Below are 19,847 nucleotides of genomic sequence, written 5' to 3'. Positions count from 1 at the left end.
TTGCAATAACACTTCACTAGCTTACAAATTAATTTGGACTAACCGTCATCTAAGAGGACAGTGATAATTTTTTTTAAAATTTATTTTATTCCAAACGTATATGAAAAGTTACAACACATAACAAATTCGGGACACAAACTTCCCAACACACAACTATACAGTTTGTACAAATTGTACCCCCTTTTTATCCCCCACTTCCCCATCACCTCTGCAACGAACAACTCCTCAAACACGGTCACGAACATCCCCCATCTTGCCTCGAAACCTTGCACTGAACCCCATAACTCGTATTTGATATTTTCCAGCCTAAGAAATTCATATAATTCCCCCAGCCAGGCTGCTACCCCCGGTGGAGTTGCTGCCTGCCACTCCGATAAAATTAGTCGCCGGGCAATCAAGAGAGGTGAAGGCCACAACATCAGCCTTCCTCCCCTCCATCAGCTCCGGCTTCTCTTGATATCCCAAATATCGCCACCAAAGGGTCCAGCTCAACCTCCTCCCCACTATCCTTGCTCGTGCCGCGAACACCCGCCCAAAATCTCTCCAACTTTTTGTAGCCCCAGAACATATGGGCGTGGTTCGCTGGTCCCCACCCACACTTCTCACACTCGTCACAACCACCCCCTGAAAGAACCCACTCATTCTTGCCTGCTTTATATGTAACCTACGTACGATCTTGAACTGTAGCAGGCTCATCCTTGCGCACAAAGAGGCGCATTTACCCTTTGTAGCGCCTCACTCCATACTTCCATACTCCCCAGTTTACCTCCTCACCCAGCTCCCCTTCCCACTTCCCCTTAATCTTCATCACCCGCCCACCCCCTTGTTCTCCCAGCCACCCAAATAAGTCTTTGATCTTGCCCTCCCCCTACCACATCCGGAAGCAACAGTTGCTCCTGTAGGGTGAACCTCGGCACCCTGGGGAACTTTTTCCAAACCTTCCACGCAATGTCCCTTACCTGCAGGTACCTAAACGCAAAGGACCGTAATAATGGGTCTGTTCATGGCAGTAAAGATTTCAGTGGCTAATACCACCTAGATGTTTTGCTACCTAGGATCAACATATCTGTTAACACCTCTCTGAATGACAAACAAAATTCTCTTTTCAGAAGTGCAGAAGCCATATCCAGTCAATTAACTGGGCCTGTGTATAATAATAGGAAATGAAGAGATCTACCAAACTCATTGAAACCTGGATCAACATCAATTTGCATTTATGTAGCAGCTAAAATGTAATAAAATGTTCTAAGACCTTTCGCAGGAGAATTTTTTTTTTATGACACCAAGCTACAGGAGGCGATATTAAGGAAGGTGACAAAATATTTCAAAACCAAAAGATTTTAACAAGTGTCTTAAAGAAAGGAAGAGAGATAGCAAGGTTTATGGTGGGAATTTCAACATTTTGGGCCAAGGCAGCTAAAGACACAGATATCAATGGTGTGATTTAAAATAGGGGATACTCAGTAAGCCAGAATTAGGGAATTACATATGGCCCAATAAGTCGTGTTGGCATTTATGCTTCACTTAACCACCTCCCATCTTTCCAAATAAAGATCTGTCATAACATTATTCATCATTTGCTCGTCTAGCTTGCCCGTAAATGCATTTACACTATTTGCTTCTTAATGATGCAGACCAGACTCCCAACAGTGACTAGGATACTGGACAGAAAACCCAATATCTTATTTTACTTTTGTAAGATGGTGAGGAATGTTAAGTAATGGGTTAAGAGACATTGCAATTAGTTGTCTCATTTATGTTAAGTATCCATTAATTGACACATATGTAAAGGGGCTTCAGGTGGCCTCTGTCAGGTGGTGTGTTGTTAAGAGTTTTGTGCAGAGGCTGTGGAAGTGAAATAAATGGTGTTTGGTGAAAAGGAACAAGAACTTTAGACTCTTCATTTCACAACAACTAAAACGTCTAACAAGGAAAGGATACTTTGCTCCAGGAGTGATTCCACGAAGAAATAGGGATATGGTATTTTAAAACAGACTTTATTACTAACACAGTATTAAAATCTTAAACATTACATCAGAAAATAGCTTACAATTACTCCTTAAACAGTACTACTCAATAAAGTGAATACTTAATTGCTATCTTAATTGCTATCTTTAATCCCACTTAAACAAGAAGAAAACAATCATCTCAGCTCTCAATCCATCATAAATACCAATGGCACAGCGGAATACTTGCTTTACAGAGTTATTCTTTGAGAAAGAGATCACTTGACACTGCTTTAGAGAAAAGATCCAACTCCAGTCAGACCCATGTAGAAACTCTGGCTCCAGCCCCCCCCCCCTGTCCTCAGACAAGTCTGCAATGCTTTAAATACCTTTAATCTATTTTAACTAACCTACAGTGAGAACAGAACTGCCTCACTTCTGGACACCGCTTAATTCAGCTCAGGAATGAACTGAAAATGCCTTCTCAAAAAGCCTTGGCTCCACCCAGCAATGACACCATCTCACCAAGCTGAAAACTAATTCCCCATGGAATCCCCGAAACAAAACAAAATCACATTATCCCAAGCTTTTTACAATGGTTAATTGCACCTCTGGATCCCAAATGCTTTGTTGTCTTTCAATCTAAGAATCTTTTAAAACATGATCTCAGCAGTCAAACACGCTCTAACCCATTCTTTTAATCCTTACTTCATAAAATACTTATAATACAATATATCTGAAATTCCTACATTCATTACACTTCAAACACTCCCTGTAGTACCAATTTCACCACTTTTTAGATGAAGACTTTTCTTCTGGATTTGGATTTGAATTTGTTTATTGTCACGTGTACTGAGGTGCAGTGAAAAGTATTGTTCTGCGTACAGCCCAGACAGATCATTCCATACATGAAAAAATACATAGGGCAAACATAAATACACAATGTAAATACATAGACACCAGGCATTGGGTGAAGCATACAGGAGTGGAATACTACTCCGTAGAGAAGATGTGTGAAGAGATCAGATCAGTCCATAAGAGGGTCATTTAGGGTTCTGGTAACAGTGGGGAAGAAGCTGTTTTTGAATCTGTTAGTGCGTGTTCTCAGATTTTTGTACCTCCTGCCCGATGGAAGAAGTTGGAAGAGTGAATAAGCCAGGGGTCTTTGATTGTGCTTTGATTTCCCAAGGCAGTGGGAGGTGTAGACAGAGTCAATGGATGGGAGGCGGATTCACGTGATGGATTGGGCCGTGTTCACGACACTCTGTAGTTTCTTACGTCTTGGGCCGAGCAGTTGCCATAACAGGTTGTGATGCTTTCTGTGGTGCATCTGTAAAAGTTGGTAAGAGTCAATGTGGACATGCCGAATTTCCTTAGTTTCCTAAGAAAGTATAGGCGCTGTTGTGCGTTCTTGGTTGTAGCGTTGATGTGGGTGGACCAGGACAGATTGTTGGTGATGTGCAAACCTAGGAATTTGAAGCTGGCAACCATCTCCAACATTGATGCAGACAGGAGGGTGTGCGCCACTTTGCTTCCTGAAGTCAATGATCAGCTCTTTAGTTTTGCTGACATTGAGGGAGAGATTGTTGTTGTTGCACCATTCCATTAGGTTCTCTATCTCCCTCCTATATTCTGACTCATCGTTGTTCAAGATCCGACCCATTACGGTCTGTCATCAGCAAACTTGTGGAACAAAGAACAATACAGTACAGGAACAGACCCTTCGGCCCTCCAAGCCTGTACTGGTCATGATACAAACCTTTGCCAAAACCCTCAACACTTCCTTGTGCCGTATCTCTCTATACCCATCCTATCCATGTGTTTGTCAAGATGCCTTTTGAACGCTGTTAATGTATCTGCTTCCACAACCTTCCCTGGCAACGCGTTCCAGGCACTCACCACACTCTGCATAAATACCCTGCCTCGCGCATCTCCTCTAAACTTTGCCCCCCGGACCTTAAACCTATGCCCCCTGGTGACTGACCCCTCCACCCTCGGAAAGAGTGCCTGCCCATCCACTCTATCCATGCTCCTCATAATCTTGTAGACCTCTATCAGGTCACCCCTCAACCCCTTGTAGATGAAGTTGGAGCCAAATTTTGCCACACAGTCGTGTGTGTATAAGGAGTATAGTAGGGGCTAAGTACGCAGCCTTGCAGGCCCCGGTACTTGAGGACTATCGTGGAGGAGGTGTTGTTGTTTATCCTTACCGATTGTAGTCTATGGGTCAGAAAGTCGAGGATCCAGTTGCAGAGGGAGGAGCCAAGTTTACGTTTTGGAGTTTTGACATGAGCTTGGCTGGGATTATAGGCGGAGCTGTAGTCAATGAATAGGAGCCTGACGTAGGAGTCCTTGTTGTCAAGATGCTCCAGGGATGAGTGTAGGGCCAGGGAGATGGCGTCTGCTGTGGACTGGTTGTGGCAGTATGCAAAATGCTGTGGATCGAGGCATTCTGGGAGCATGGTGCTGATGTGCTTCATGACCAACCTCTCGAAGCACTTCATAATGATAGATGTCAAGGCCACCGGATGATAGTTGTTGAGGAACGTTGCCTGGTTCATCTTTGGCACCGCGGTGTATGATGGTGGTCTTCTTGATGCAGGTGGGGACATCGGAACGGAGTAGGGAGAGGTTGAAGATGTCCGCGAACACATCGGCCAGCTGGTCCATGCACGACTAGGGACCCCGTTAGGACCCGTCGCTTTCTGAGGGTTCACTTTCAAGAAGGCCGATCTGACTTTGGAAGCTGTGACAGTAGGTATGAGTGTGTCCGAGACTGCTGGGGCAGTTGGATGGTTTCCTGCTCGAACCTAGCATAGAAAGCATTGAGTTCATCGGGGAAGGGTGCGCTGTTGCCGGATATTCTACTCTGATTCGCTTTGTAGCCCGTTATGTTGTTTAAGCCTTGCCACAACCGACGAGAGTCTGTGACGTTAGTCAGTGACTCAAGCTTGGTCTGGTATTGTCTCTTGGCATCTCTGATGACTTTGCGGAGGTTGCACCTGGATTTATTGTTTAGGACAGGGTTGCCTGTCTTGAATGCCTCAGACCTGGCCTTCAGTAGGGAGTCAATCTTCCGATTAAGCCATGGTTTCCAGTTGGGAAACGTATGTACTACCTTCTTTGGCACACAGTCTTTTACACACTTGCTGATAAAATCTGTGACAGTGGTGGCATACTTGTCTAGGTTGGTCGCTGAGTTCTTAAATATGGACCAGTCCACTGACTCCAAGCAGTCACGTAGGAGCTCTTCTGTTGCCTCGGATCAGCACTGCAAACATTCTTAACCGGATTCTCCAGCATATGTTTCTGCTTGTATGCCATGAGAAGGAGCACCGCCTTATGGTCTGATTTTCCGAAATGCGATCGGGGAATGGATCGAGGAAGGCACCCTTCATTTTTGGGTAGCAGTGGTCGTAGAGTGTTGCCGCCCCTGGTGGGACAGATGTGTTGGTGAAATTGTGGCAGTACAACTAAAAACAGATAAAGCATTTGAGCAATACAAGGAAAGTAGAAAAGAGCTCAAGCAGGGAGTTAGGAGAGCAAAAAGGGTAATGAAATGTCCTTGGCAGATAGGATTAAGGAGAATCCCAAGGCATTTTATACGTATATTAGAAACTAGAGGGTAGCTAGAGAAAGAGTTTGCCTACTCAAGGACAAAGGAGGGAAATTATGTACAGAACCAGAGGAAGTAGGTGAGGTCCTCAATGAATATTTTGCATCGGTATTCACAAAAAGGAGAAGGAGATGTTGATTGGTGGTGTCTCAGAGGGATGTGTAAACACATTAGGACAGGTCGTTATTACGAGGGAGGAAGTGTTAGGTGTGTTAAAAAGCATTAAGGTAGACAAATCCCCAGGGCCAGATGGCATCTATCCCAGGCTACTGAAGAAGCACGAGATGAAATCGCTGGGCTTCTGACAGAAATCTTTGTGTCCTCATTGGCCACAGGTGAGATCCCAGAGGATTGGAAGATAGCCAATGTTGTACCGTTATTTAAGAAGGGTTGCAAGGATAATCCAGGTAATTATAGGCCAGTGAGCTTGACGTCAGTGATAGTGAAATTGTTGGAAAAGTGCTCAGACATAGGATCTATGCACATTTGGAAGTGAACGGTGTTATTAGCAACAGACCGCATGGTTTTGTACGAGGTAGGTCATGTCTCACTAATTTGAGTGAATCTTTTGAGGAGGTGACAAAAATGATTGATGAGGGAAAGGCTGTGGATGTTGTTTACATGGACATTAATAAAGCGTTTGACAAAGTCTGTCATGGCAGGCTGGTGCAAATGATTCGATCACATGGGGTCAGGGGTGAACTAGCTGGATGGATCCAGAACTGGCTTGGCCATAGGAGACAGGGTAGCAGTGGAAGGGTGTTTTTCCAAATGGAGGTCTGTAACAAGTGGTGTTCCGCAGGGATCAGTTCTGGGACCTCTGCTGTTTGTAATATATATAATTGACTTGGAAGAAAAGGTAGCGGTCTGATTAGCAAGTTTGCAGATGACACTAAGATTGCAGGAATTGCGGAGAGTGATGAAGATTGTCAGGGTATACAACAGGATATAGATAGGCTGCAAAATTTGGCAGAGAAATGGCAGATGGAATTTAACCCAGACAAATGCGAGGTGATGCATTTTAGTAGATCCAATTGAGGTGAGAGCTATAAAATAAATGGCAGAACCATCAGGAGCATAGACACACAGAGAAATCTGGGCATGCAGGTCCACAAATCCTTAAAAGTGGCAGCACGGGTGGAAATGGTGATTGTCATGAGAATGTCACTTTAAGAAATGTTTGGCTGCTCATGTTACTGCAGTGATGTCAGAGTGTGGGTGGAGCGGAGCTCTGGCTCTGCTTTTTAGTTTCACTTTGAGAAAAGCTTGGGTGTGTCTGTGTCATTTTGGTTTTGTTTTCAGTGTTGGAGCTGAAGCCAGTCAAAGCAGCTGTATTGCTGTTCTCTCTGCCATGAAAAGACTGTCTCTTGATCATTTGGTGAATTCAGAATTATAAATGTTCTGAGTAGTGACTTTAACCTGATGTGCTTCTGTTAAAGGTTATGTTTTTTGTAAGTCTTCTGGATGTTAAAAGGACAGCGTACGCATTACTTAGTATTGTATTCTTTGGGGGTTGTATTTGAATTAATGGTTGCTAAGATGTTCACTGTTTGTTTTAAAAAGGTTAACTTGAGTTCATAGAATAAACATTGTTTTGCTTTAAAAAATACTTTTCCATTTCTGCTGTACCACACCTGTAGAGTGGGCCGTATGCTCCCCATACCACAATCTATTAAAAGTTGTGGGTCAGGTGAACTCCATGATACACTTTGGGGTTCTCGACACCCTGGCCCATAACAAATTGGGGGCTCGAGGGGGATAAAAGTCTATCTATTGGATTGACTTTGTGAACTTAAACACAGTGAGGGGTGAGCATATTGTGGGTGCTTTTCAGGTGTGGTATTTTAGTTTAAGTAGGGAGTGTGTTGTGGAAAATTACTCTTTCAGAGGCTCTGAAGTTTTTGGGGGTGGAGACGGTCACACGCAGTACCTTACGGACAGAGACTAAAAGCAGACTGTTAGATTTGGCAAAAACATTGCAGTTAACATTACCTGACAAAATGCAAAAAGATGAGGTAATTATGGTGACTAAGCATTTAAAGTTGAACATAAGAACTAGGAACAGGAGTAGGCCATCTGGCCCCTCGAGCCTGCTCCGCCATTCAATCAGATCATGGCTGATCTTTGTGGACTCAGCTCCACTCTCCGGCCCGTACACCATATCCCCAAATCCCTTTATTCTTTAGAAAGGTATCTATCTTTTTCTTAAAAACGTTTAAAGAAGGAGCCTCAACTGCTTCACTGGGCAAGGAATTCCAGAGATTCACAACCCTTTGGGTGAAGAAGTTCCTCCTAAACTCGGTCCTAAATCTACTTCCCCTTATTTTGAGGCTATGCCCCCTAGTTCTGCTTTCCCCGACCCGTGGAAACAACCTGTCCGCATCTATCCTATACCTGCCCGCATCTATCCTGAGATACAGTTTGATTCATTGGAAATGGCAAAAAATTCAGTTACAAATTAAACAAATGGAACATGAGAAAGAATTAAAGCAGCTTGAATACGAAAGAGAGAGGAAAAAGAAAGGGAGAGAGAGGAAAAAGAGAGAGAAGAAAGGAAAACAGAAAGACTAGCCCGAGCAGAACAAAAAGAACGAGAAAGGGAGATACAGATCAGAGAAAAAGATAGAGAGAGTTTGAACTTAAGAAAATGGCCAATAAAAATGACAGTCAGTTAAAATTGGCAGACGTAAAGGGAAACGTACAGTTGGTTGATAGTGATGAGGATAGTGAGAAACAGAGTCATAGTCGAAGGCTTGGTGGGAATCTATTTAAATATGTCCAAGCATTGCCAAGGTTCGACTTGAAGGAGATAGAAGCCTTTTACATTTCGTTTAATAAGGAAACAAATGAAATGGACACAGAGAATGTGGGTATTACTGATTCAAACAAAGCTGGTAGATAGGGCTAGTGAAGTGTTTGCATCACTACCAGAGGAGGTATCTGAGACATATGAGGTGGTGAGAAAATCCATCTTGGGTGCATATGAATTAGTGCCTGAAGCTGACAGACAAAGGTTTGGAAATTTAAGGGAAGAATTTGGTCAAACATACATGGCGTTTGAAAGGATTAAACAGAGTAATTTTGAGAGGTGGATAAGGGCTTTGAAAATAGACCAAATGTATGAAGCTCTCAGAGAAATTATACTTTTGGAGGAGTTCAAAAGTTCAATTCCTGATGTCGTGAGAACTCATGTGGAAAAGTAGAGGGTTAAAACTGCGAGATTAGCAGCAGAAATGGCAGATGATTATGAATTAGTTCATAAATCAAAGCTTGGTTTCCGACATCAGTTTCAGCCTGTCAGGGATAGAAACTGGGGACATGAGAAATACTCAAGTGATAACGGTAAAGGTGATCTGATGGGAGATAATCATAGAATCATAGAATTTACAGTGCAGTAGGAGGCCATTCAGCCCATCGAGTCTGAACCGGCTCTTTGAAAGAGCACCCTACCCAAGCCCACACCTCCACCCTATCCCCATCACCCAGTAACCCCATCCAACACTAAGGGCAATTTTGGACACTAAGGACAATTTATCATGGCCAATCCACCTAACCTGCACATCTTTGGACTGTGGGAGGAAACCGGAGCACCTGGAGGAAACCCACGCACACACGGGGAGAACGTGCAGACTCCGCACAGACAGTGACCCAAGCCAGGAATCAAACCTGGGACCCTGGAGCTGTGAAGCAATTGTGCTAACCACTATGCTACCGTGCTGCCCAAGGAGAGTGTACCTCAGATTAAAAAAGAAATCTAGGGGAGTAGAAAAGAAATGAAAAATTTCAAATGTTTTCACTGTAATAAACTAGGCCATGTAAAGTCACAGTGTTGGTGGTTGAAGAAAAGCACTGGGAAGGCTGATGTGGTAAAACAGGATAAGACAGTGGGGTTTGTTAAAGTGGTAAAGGAAAGCCCAAGTGAAGCGAAGGAGATGCAAAAGATTGTACAGCCTGATCAAGAGGTGATTGATAAGAAGGTGCCAGATCTCTTTAAAGAATTTACTCGATAAGAAGGTGCCAGATCTCTTTAAAGAATTTACTCGTGTGGGTAAAGTTTACTCATGTGTATCAGGAGGAGCAGGTAAAGAAGTCACAATTTGAAGAGATACGGGAGCTAGTCAATCTTTAATGGTAAGAGATGAGGAGTTATGTAGTCTGGGAAGAATATTGCCAGAAAAGGTGATAATACGTGGAATTCAGGGTGAGAGAAGTAGTGTGCCATTATAAAGGTAAGGTTGGAAAGTCCAGTGAAGAGTGGTGAAGTGGTAGTAGGAGGAATAGAGAAACTATCTTGTCCAGGAATACAGTTTATCTTGGGTAATGATATAGTTGGATCGCAGGTGGAAGTGATGCCTACTGTGGTTGATAAGCCAGTGGAAAATCAGACAACTGAAGTGTCGAAGGTCTAATATCCTGGGATTTTTCCGGATTGTGTAGTAACAAGGTCGCAAAGTCACAGGTTAAGACGAGGAGAAATCAAAGAGTGAAGATGAAGTTGAAGTGCACTTATCAGAAACGATTTTTGATCAGATGGTTGAAAAAGGACGAGCAGGTGGAGGATGAGGCGGATATTTTTAGTTCAGGAAAATTGGCGGAGTTACAAAAAGATGCAGAAATAAAACGGATGTATCAGAAAGCATACACGGAAGAGGAATCTGCGTGTATACCAGTGTTATTACCGTAAAAGTAATGTCTTGATGAGAAAATGGAGACCTGTACATATGCAGGCGGATGAAAAGTGGGCAGAAGTTCATCAAGTAGTATTGCCGGTAGGGTATAGAAAGGAGGTGTTGCGAGTTGCACATGAGGTACCAGTGGGAGGTCATTTGGGGATAAGGAAAACTCAATCTAAAATCCAAAAACATTTTTATTGGCCTGGACTACATAAAGATGTAGTTAAATTTTGTCAATCATGTCACACATGTCAAGTGATAGGGAAACCTCAAGCAGTGATAAAACCAGCGCCCTTAATACCCATTCCAGCATTTGAGGAACCTTTTACAAGGGTCCTAATTGATTGCGTAGGACCGCTTCCTAAAACAAAAAGTGGCAATCAATATCTTTTGACTATAATGGATGTGTCTACTAGGTTTCCCGAGGCCATTCCAGTACGTAATATTACAGCTAAAAAGATTGTGGAGGAGTTACTTAAATTCTTTACTAGATATGGACTACCCACAGAAATACAATCTGATCAAGGATCAAATTTTACCTCAAGGTTATTCAAAGAAGTTATGGATAGCTAAGGAATAAAATAATTTAAATCAACTGCGTACCATCCAGAATCGCAGGGAGCGTTAGAAAGGCGGCATCAGACATTAAAGACAATGTTGAGGGCTTATTGTCAAGATTATCCAGAGGATTGGGATAAAGGAATTCCATTTGTACTGTTTGCAATCAGGGATGCACCTAATGAGCCAACCAAATTTAGTCCTTTTGAACTAATTTTTGGTCATGAGGTAAGAGGACCACTTAAATTGATTAAGGAAAAATTGGTGAGTGAGAAATCGGAAATTACATTATTGGATTACGTGTCAAATTTTAGGGAACGATTAAATAGAGCAGGTGAATTGGCTAGACAACATTTAAAAGTTGCACAAAATGTGATGAAACAAGTAGCGGACAAGTAATCCAAAGTTCGTAGTTTTGCCAGTGGAGATCACGTTTTCATGTTGTTACCAGTGGTAGGTTAACCTTTAAAAGGAAGGCTTTGTGGACCTTATCAGATTGAAAGGAAATTAAGTGAGGTGAATTATGTGGTAAAAACGCTGGATAGAATATCATGTGAGAGTACCTTTAAGAAATGGGTGTTTACTACTGCAGTGATGTCAGAGAGTGGGTGGAGCTGGGCTGTCTGTCAGCTTTTTACTTTTGTTTTAGGCTGTTTGCTGCAGGGTGTGTTTTAGTTTTTAGTTTCATTTTCAGTGTTGGAGCTGAAGCCAGACATAGCTGGTGTACTGCTGTTCCCTCTGCCATCAAAAGACTATCTCTTGATCATTTGGTGAATTCAGAATTATAAATGTTTTCAGTAGTGACTTTAACCTGATGTGCTTCTGTTAAAGGTTTTGTTTTTAAGTCATGTGGATGTTAAAAGGAAAGCTTAAAGGATTACTTAGTGTTGTAGTCTTTGGGGGTTGTATTTGAATTGATGGTTGCTAAGATGTTCACTATGTTTTAAAAAGGTTAAATTGAGTTCATAGAATAAACATTGTTTTGCTTTAAAAAATACTTTTCCATTTCTGCTGTACCACACCTGTAGAGTGGGCCGTGTGCTCCCCATACCACAATCTATTAAAAGTTGTGGGTCGGGTGAACTGCATGATACACTTTGGGGTTCTCTAAACCTTGGCCCATAACAAGAAGGAAAACTCACCGAGTGTGTCATGTGAATATGCTTAAAAGGTACCTTTGAAAGGGAAGGAGAGGAAAAGGAGTAGGTTTTAATGATTCTAACTCAAAGTGACGAGCCAAATTCAGATGACTGTGAATTTGACATACCTCAAATTAAATTGGAAAATGAGGATGTTCTTAAAAATTGGGTTAAATTGTTGAGTTACCTTCCAGAGGTAAACGGACTGACCTGAAAGAGTTATTGATATCACATGGGCAAGTTTGTAGAGATAAATTGGGAAGTACTAAAATGGCTATACATGATGTAGATGTGGGAAATGCTGTTCCAATCAAACAACATCCATATAGACTTAACCCTTGAAAATTGGCACAGGTTAACAAAGAGATTGAGAGTATGCTTAAAAATGGCATAATTGAAGTGGGTTGCAGCCAATGGAGCTCACCCATAGTGATGGTACCCAAACCAGATGGTACCCAACAGTTGTGTGTGGACTATAGAAAGGTTAATGCAGTTACAAGAACGGACTCTTATCCTATTCCACGTTTGGAAGATTGCATTGAGAAAGTGGGACAATCAGCTTTTATTTCCAAACTGGATTTACTTAAAGGTTACTGCTATGAGGAGAGATTGAATAAACTGGGATTGTTCTCCCTAAAGAGATGGAGGCTGAGGGGGTGACCTGATAGAAGTTTATAAAATTATTAGGGGTATAGATAGGGTGATCAGTTGAAGGCTTTTTCCCAGGGCAGAAATCACAATTATAAAGGGTCACAGGTTCAAGATTAGGGGGGAAAGGTTCAGTGGAGATGCGCGGGGGAAGTTTTTTTTACACAGAGGGTGGTGGTGGCCTGGAATGCACTGCCAAGTGAGGTGGTTGAGGCAGATACATTAGGGACCTTTAAGGCTTATCGAGATAGCCACATGAACAGACAGGGTATATAGACAGATACAGGCGATTGGTCTAGATAGGACACGTGATCGGCGCAGGCTTGGAGGGCCGAAGGGGGCCTGTTCCTGTGCTGTATTCTTTGTTCTACACTCTGAAAAGAGCCCAAAATCCGTTTTTGCAGGAGCCGCCGAATGTGCGACTTAGCTCCGCATAGCCGCAACCGGAAGTCTCGAGAGGGAATCCTTTTGGCAGTGTTTGCTTCACCAATCTGCCCCAATAAGTCTGTGGAAACTCCTGAAAAAGGTCTGAGAGTCCATTCCAGACGGGAGCTGCCGAATGCGCGACCTATGGTGTGCTCGCGTTCATTAACAGAGGGATTGAATTTAAGAGCCGTGAGGTGATGATGCAGCTGTACAAAACTTTGGTAAGGCCACATTTGGAGTACTGTGTACAGTTCTGGTCGCCTCATTTTAGGAAGGATGTGGAAGCTTTGGAAAAGGTGCAAAGAAGATTTACCAGGATGTTGCCTGGAATGGAGAGTAGGTCTTACGAGGAAAGGTTGAGGGTGCTAGGCCTTTTCTCATTAGAACGGAGAAGGATGAGAGGCGACTTGATAGAGGTTTATAAGATGATCAGGGGAATAGATAGAGTAGACAGTCAGAGACTTTTTCCCCGGGTGGAACAAACCATTACAAGGGGACATAAATTTAAGGTGAAAGGTGGAAGATATAGGAGGGATATCAGAGGTAGGTTCTTTACCCAGAGAGTAGTGGGGGCATGGAATGCACTGCCTGTGGAAGTAGTTGAGTCGGAAACATTAGGGACCTTCAAGCAGCTATTGGATAGGTACATGGATTACGGTTAAATGATATAGTGTAGATTTATTTGTTCTCAAGGGCAGCACGGTAGCATTGTGGATAGCACAATTGCTTCACAGCTCCAGGGTCCCAGGTTCGATTCCGGCTTGGGTCACTGACTGTGCGGAGTCTGCACGTCCTCCCCGTGTCTGCGTGGGTTTCCTCCGGGTGCTCCGGTTTCCTCCCACAATCCAAAGATGTGCAGGTTAGGTGAATTGGCCAATGATAAATTGCCCTTAATGTCCAAATTGCCCTTGGTGTTGGGTGAAGGTGTTGAGTTTGGGTAGGGTGCTCTTTCCAAGAGCCGGTGCAGACTCAAAGGGCCGAATGGCCTCCTTCTGCACTGTAAATTCAATGATAATCTATGATTAATCTAGGACAAAGGTTCGGCACAACATCGTGGGCCGAAGGGCCTGTTCTGTGCTGTATTTTCTATGTTCTATGTTCTATGTACTCCATGGCCGCCACCGGAAGCCTCGTCCCCGCTTCTTCAATGGCCTTGGTGAGATCTTTTCACAGATGTTCCCTCTGCTGCTAGAATTCACCTTTAATAAAGGCCCTCAAGTCAGCTTGAAGCCTTTAAGCTGGACCTTTCCCGCCTGCATGCTGGAAGAGGCTTTTGTCTTTCCTGCAGCTCCAGCCAAATCTTTTACTGTTTCAGCCGGGTCTGGTAACCAAGAGACATACCATTCCTGGAGGACACTGTCAGGGGAATGTTGCAGTCTTCTTCCCACACCGGGAAATGTCTTTAAAAAAATGCCATTGGGGGGCCCTGTAAAGAGCCCAAAAGTCCGTTCCAAGCGGGAGCTGCCGAACATGCGACTTAGCTTTGCATAGCCGCAACCAGACATCCCTATCCGGTGTATTGAGAAGCCTTCAGGTTGTATGGCACCGTCTGGTGAGGCAGGGATAAGCCATGTCTCCATGAAACAGAGCACACAGCAGTTTCTGACTTCCCTCTGAGAGGTAAGTCTAGCATTAAGTTCGTCCAGCTTGTTTTCAATCGATTGGACATTTGTCAGCAGTATACTGGGGAGAGTAGTCTTGAAACCGCGTTGTTTTAGTCTCGCCTGCAGACCGCTGCGTTTCACTCGCAGCCTCGGTCGGTGGCTGCTTCTGGATGGTCCCGGGGTCCGGTGGGAGAAGTCTGACCTTGTGGGAGGTATGTGATTGCATCTGGCGGGGGCCAAGGCGCTCGTTGAGATTTTTGGTTGCCGGGAGGCATTTTTGCGATCCGGTCGGGCCCCAGGGATCCGCGAGTACGGGTCTACCTTGCGGTGTGTTCGGGTCCTCGCGCCGGGTCTCCGCTCTTTTGGGGGTCTTTCGTCTGGATTTAGGTCGCAGACAGGGGACTCCTGGGTCAGGTTGGGCCGGGTCTCATGGTCTGTTCCATCATTCATGGTCTGGTCGGCGCTCCTGGAGTCGGGCCTTGGATTATGCCTTGTTATGTTCTAGTACACGGACGATGACCGAGTCGACATACCAAAGAACATCTGGTTCTAGACTAGTTGAATTTATTATTGTATAACAAACTGTGGGTTGGAAACTAATACTAACAAACTGGAATAATCACAAACCAACTAATCACCACAAATTCTCCTGCAGATTCCCCCTAGGTTATAATGTCACATGGTATTATTTGCCTGACAACTACTGATCTGAGGCCAAACATATCTACATGTAGAATTGCTTCTCCATATCACTACATCCCCTTTCCTTGTGATTTTGAAGAAAATATATTATACATAATTTCAGTAAATATTATATATGATATGCATAACTCAGTAATGTACAGTTATATTGTCCATTAGCAGATCCAATCGTTCAGGTTTCTTTCTATGTCTTGTTGATCATAACTTGGGTAGATCTGGTGAATCTGTTTGACAGTTCAGCACTTCTGTAAGGGCAACTGGTATGACCATATCATTGTTTGGAACCTCAATCTGTACAATGACATTTGGTTTGTCCACTGGTTGTGTTCGTTTTGAAGAATATATATTTTCATAGACATCCTCCGCTTGCAGTTGAGCAACAGGTTATTTCACTTTTAGGAGTACTCGTCTATTTCTCCTTAGAACCTGTCCTTGCTCCCTGATTACAGTATAGGATCTTGGACCTATTTTCTGTAATACCTTTGCACATTTTGACCAGCCATCACGTGGTGAGAGTGAAGACCTCCACTCTCACCACGTCATTCATTTTTAAAGGTTTCAGAGCTCTGGCTGACTTGTCATAGTATCTCTTCTGCTTCTTCTTTTGAAATTGCAACTGATCCCTTATCTTCTCATTTACTTGTTTTTTGGAATGGCATGGCAGAGTTGTTCGTAGCTTTTGATTCATCAACAGTTCTGATGAGGACAAACCACAACTTAAAGGAGATGCTCGATAGCTGAGCAATGCTAGATATGGATCATCTTGACCGTCCATAGCTTTTTTCAGTAATTGTTTGACTATCTGAACACCTTTTTCTGCTTTGCCATTTGACTGCAGCTATAATGGACTTGTGTTACATTCCTGGATTCATAATGCTGTGCAAATGCCTTCCATTCTTTACAGTTGAAACATAGTCCATTATCACTCATAACTATCTGAGGTAATCCATGTCATGCAACATTGCTTTTGTGTGCATAATAACACAATTTGCTGACGAACTTGATAATTGTGCTACTTCTGGATAATATGAAGAGTAGTCCAGTACTAGTAAGTATTCTTTACCATCAAGGTAAAATACGTCTATCCCAACCTTTTGCCAAGGAACTGACACAGTTTCACCTATTTCCATCGGTTCCTTTGCTTGTCGATATTGATGTCGTTGACAAGTGATACAGACAATGGTGGAAAAGTGTATGTCTTTATTTATTCCTGGCCAATATACACTATCTTGTGCTCTTCTCTTGAATTTCTCGATTCCAAGGTGACCCTCATTAATCTTTTGCAGTATTTCCTTGCACAGAGACTGTGGAACAACGATTCTCTCTTGCCTCAGTAACAAACCATTTGCTACACTTAGTTCTGATTGTATGTAATGATACTTAAAACATTAAACTTTTGGCCATTCATTGTTGAGATTGTGGATCACCATTTGTATTACTTCATCTTTCTGTCTCTTCAACAATCAGTTTTGACTGCATCCAGCACTGGTAGTGTTTCCGTGATCATATCTACATGAACTTGCACATCCTCTCCAATGGAATTGTCATCTAGTGCTGTTGTAGCTCTGGACAACACATCTGCTACGACAATGTGCTTGCCCGGTGTATAGATCAATTTAAAGTCACATCTCTAAAGTTACATCATCATCCGTTGAATGCGAGGTGACATCTCACTAAGATTTTTCTTAACTATGGCAACCAACGGTCTATGATCTGACTCGACAATGAACGTAGGTAGACCTTTCACGTAACTGTGGACTTTCTCTAATCTTTCACTATCCCATAACGTTCTTTTTCTATTTGTACATAACGACATTCAGATTCTCTCATTGATCTGGAATCATATGCTACTGGTTTCCAATCATTACCATTTTCATGTTTCAGCAATATTGCACCTAGATCATCCTTCGATGCATCTGTTGAAATCTTGTTGTTTTTTTTTGTTGGATCAAAAAATGTAAAAACTGGAGTTGTCGTTAGAGCTTCCTTAATGTGATCCATTCTTGTTCATGCTTGCCAGTCCAAATGACGTTATTCACTTTCTTCAGGATTTCTCTAAAACATGCTGTCTTTGCTGAGAGGTTTGGTATAAATTTTCTAATGAAGTTGATCATGCCCAGTACTCTTAGTACTCCCTTTTTGTTTGTAGGCCGAGGCATATTCAGAATGGCTTGTATCTTCATGTCATCAGGCTTTATTCCTTGAGTATCAATCTGTCTCCTAGGAACGTTATTTCCTTCATACAAAACTGACATTTGCCGTTGTTGAGACGTAACCTACTTTTTCTGACATTTTGCAATACCCTTATTAGTCTGTCATTGTGTTCCTCTTGGGTGGAATCCCGAATGATGATGTCATCGACGTATACTCCAACACCCTGAATGCCTTCAACAATATGTTCCATCGCTCTGTGGAAAATTTCTGACACAAGATTATGCCAAAGGGCATACGAAGAAAACAATATATACCAAACAGAGTATTAAACGAATAATTCTTGGTACTTTCCCTGCTGTTACCAGACTCATAAACCACCCTCTTATGAACTGATGGACTGATCTGATCTCTTCACACATTTATACCCGATGCCTGTGTCTATGTATTTACATTGTGTATTTTATGTTTGCCCTATTATGTATTTTCTTTTCATGTACGGAATGATCTGTTTGAGCTGCACGCAGAACAATACTTTTCACAGTACCTTGGTACACATGACAATAATCCAATCCAATCTAGCTTGAGCTGTGAGAATCCTTGTGAAGCATCAGGTTTGCTGAAATATGTAGACCAGACATTTCACTTTAAAAATTTTTTAAATTGAATCTTGTAGGTGAGGTAAAACACCAAAACCTCGGAAGATTTCTGGAACAGCCTGCACAATGGACTCCACCGATCCACTGTGTGCACTCAGTGCACAATCAGTGATATACACTTTTTTACCAGTTCCAGTGCTTCACACGCTTCAACACCTAATAATGACTCATGATCTTTAGCTACCATGGAAAATTTGACTTTGCAAACTTTATCTTTTACTTAGATATTGAGTTCACACATCCCAAATGTGTCAATTTTCTGACCATTATAGTTTTTAATTTCATAGCTTCAATATCACTGATGCTTATGAGGTTCATTCATGCTCCTGTGTCTAACTTAACATTCATGAGTGATTTATTTATTAACAAAGAGAAAGAGGCCGAGGTGCTGTGGTGTTCCAGCACCTCCCCTGCAAGAGTCACTGACACGGGCCGCAGCAGCTTTTCCTCCCTCAGGGTGCTCGATGGCCTCCGGGCTTCTCCATGGGACGGGGGTGCGAGCGGAGCCATCCCCCGAAGCACCCCTGCCACCTGGCGCTGCCAGTCCTGGAGGCCCGCTCTGGTATCGACAAGGGTCTGAATGTTCGCAGCCATGGAACACGGAGTGATCCATCTCCACCTGGGACTGCAAAACATCACTGCAAATATGCCACCACCCTGAGGGTCTGTGCCACATCAGCCAATGAGTGGGCCGCGTCACTCATGGTGTGGGCCAGAGCAGCCAGTGGGTGGGCCGCGTCCCTCAAACATCGGCCAGTGAGTGGGCCACCTCCCTCTGGAACTTGATCACCTGCCTCCGTGTCTGTGCGACACCAGCCAACGCCTGGGCGTTGCCGCCGACGCACTCAGCAATGGCCTGCTGTGACTGGGCCATACTGATGAGCGCCGCTACAATCTCCATCTGGCTCCGGCACTTGGTTGCCTGTGGGAGGGCAGCCCTGTCCTGGGCCTCGGCCCCTGCCTGCACAGAAAACCCTAGGCCTTGCAACCACTGACCCATGTCCGACATCATTGCCCCCAATGCCTCCACCGCAGACGCCACCCGTCCGGTGTTGGCCTGGGTGGCATGCATGACCACCACCACTCCTTGCTCCTGCAGACAGATGGACTCCTCCACCTGCCCCTACAGGTGCTGGAAGCCAGCCGTCATCCCTTCCTCTCGTCCCTGGGTCTCTGACTGCACCTACACCGTGGGTGGGACTGGATGTTTCAGGAGCCCGGGTGCGATGTTATGTGTGTGCTGGTTGGTCCAACTACCTGTCCATCAGTGTGTGTGTGATTGCACCATGATATGCTGATCTGGATATCATGACAGCCTTCCCGAAAGTCTGTGGCAGCACCCCCTTCCCTATGTCTCCTCAAACATCCAAACCATCGGCGGCGCCAATCTATCCCTACATTTCTTATAATACTCCACCGAGAACCCATCTGGCCCTGCTACCTTCCCCGACTGCATCCTCCCAATTGCCTCCTTTATCTCCTGTTCCCCTATCACCCCCTCCAATATGGCCCTGTCCCCCTCCCCCAACCTCAGGTTCTCCAAACCATCCAGGAATTCCCGCATCGCCCGATCCTCCGCCGGTGGCTCCGACCTATACAAATACCCTTAAAACTCCTCGAACATCCCCGCCCGGCCCCGGAGTTCTGGTCTCCATATTATAGAAAGGATATAGAGACACTGTAGAAGATGCAAAAAGGATTTACTTGGATGTCATAAAACTGGAA

General features: G+C 43.8%; 1 protein-coding gene across 8 annotated transcripts in view; it reads left to right on the top strand.

Moving 5' to 3' along the window:
* Positions 1-19,847, top strand: part of sanbr (SANT and BTB domain regulator of CSR) — a 268,809-nt gene that overhangs the window by 244,209 nt on the left and 4,753 nt on the right. The gene's annotated exons all lie outside the window — the stretch shown is intronic.

The sequence above is a fragment of the Scyliorhinus torazame genome, chromosome 1 (assembly GCF_047496885.1).
Source record: "Scyliorhinus torazame isolate Kashiwa2021f chromosome 1, sScyTor2.1, whole genome shotgun sequence".
Classification (NCBI taxonomy): Eukaryota; Metazoa; Chordata; class Chondrichthyes; order Carcharhiniformes; family Scyliorhinidae; genus Scyliorhinus; species Scyliorhinus torazame.
The sequence above is the reverse complement of the archived record's forward strand: the minus strand, read 5'-3'. Positions and strand labels throughout refer to the sequence as shown.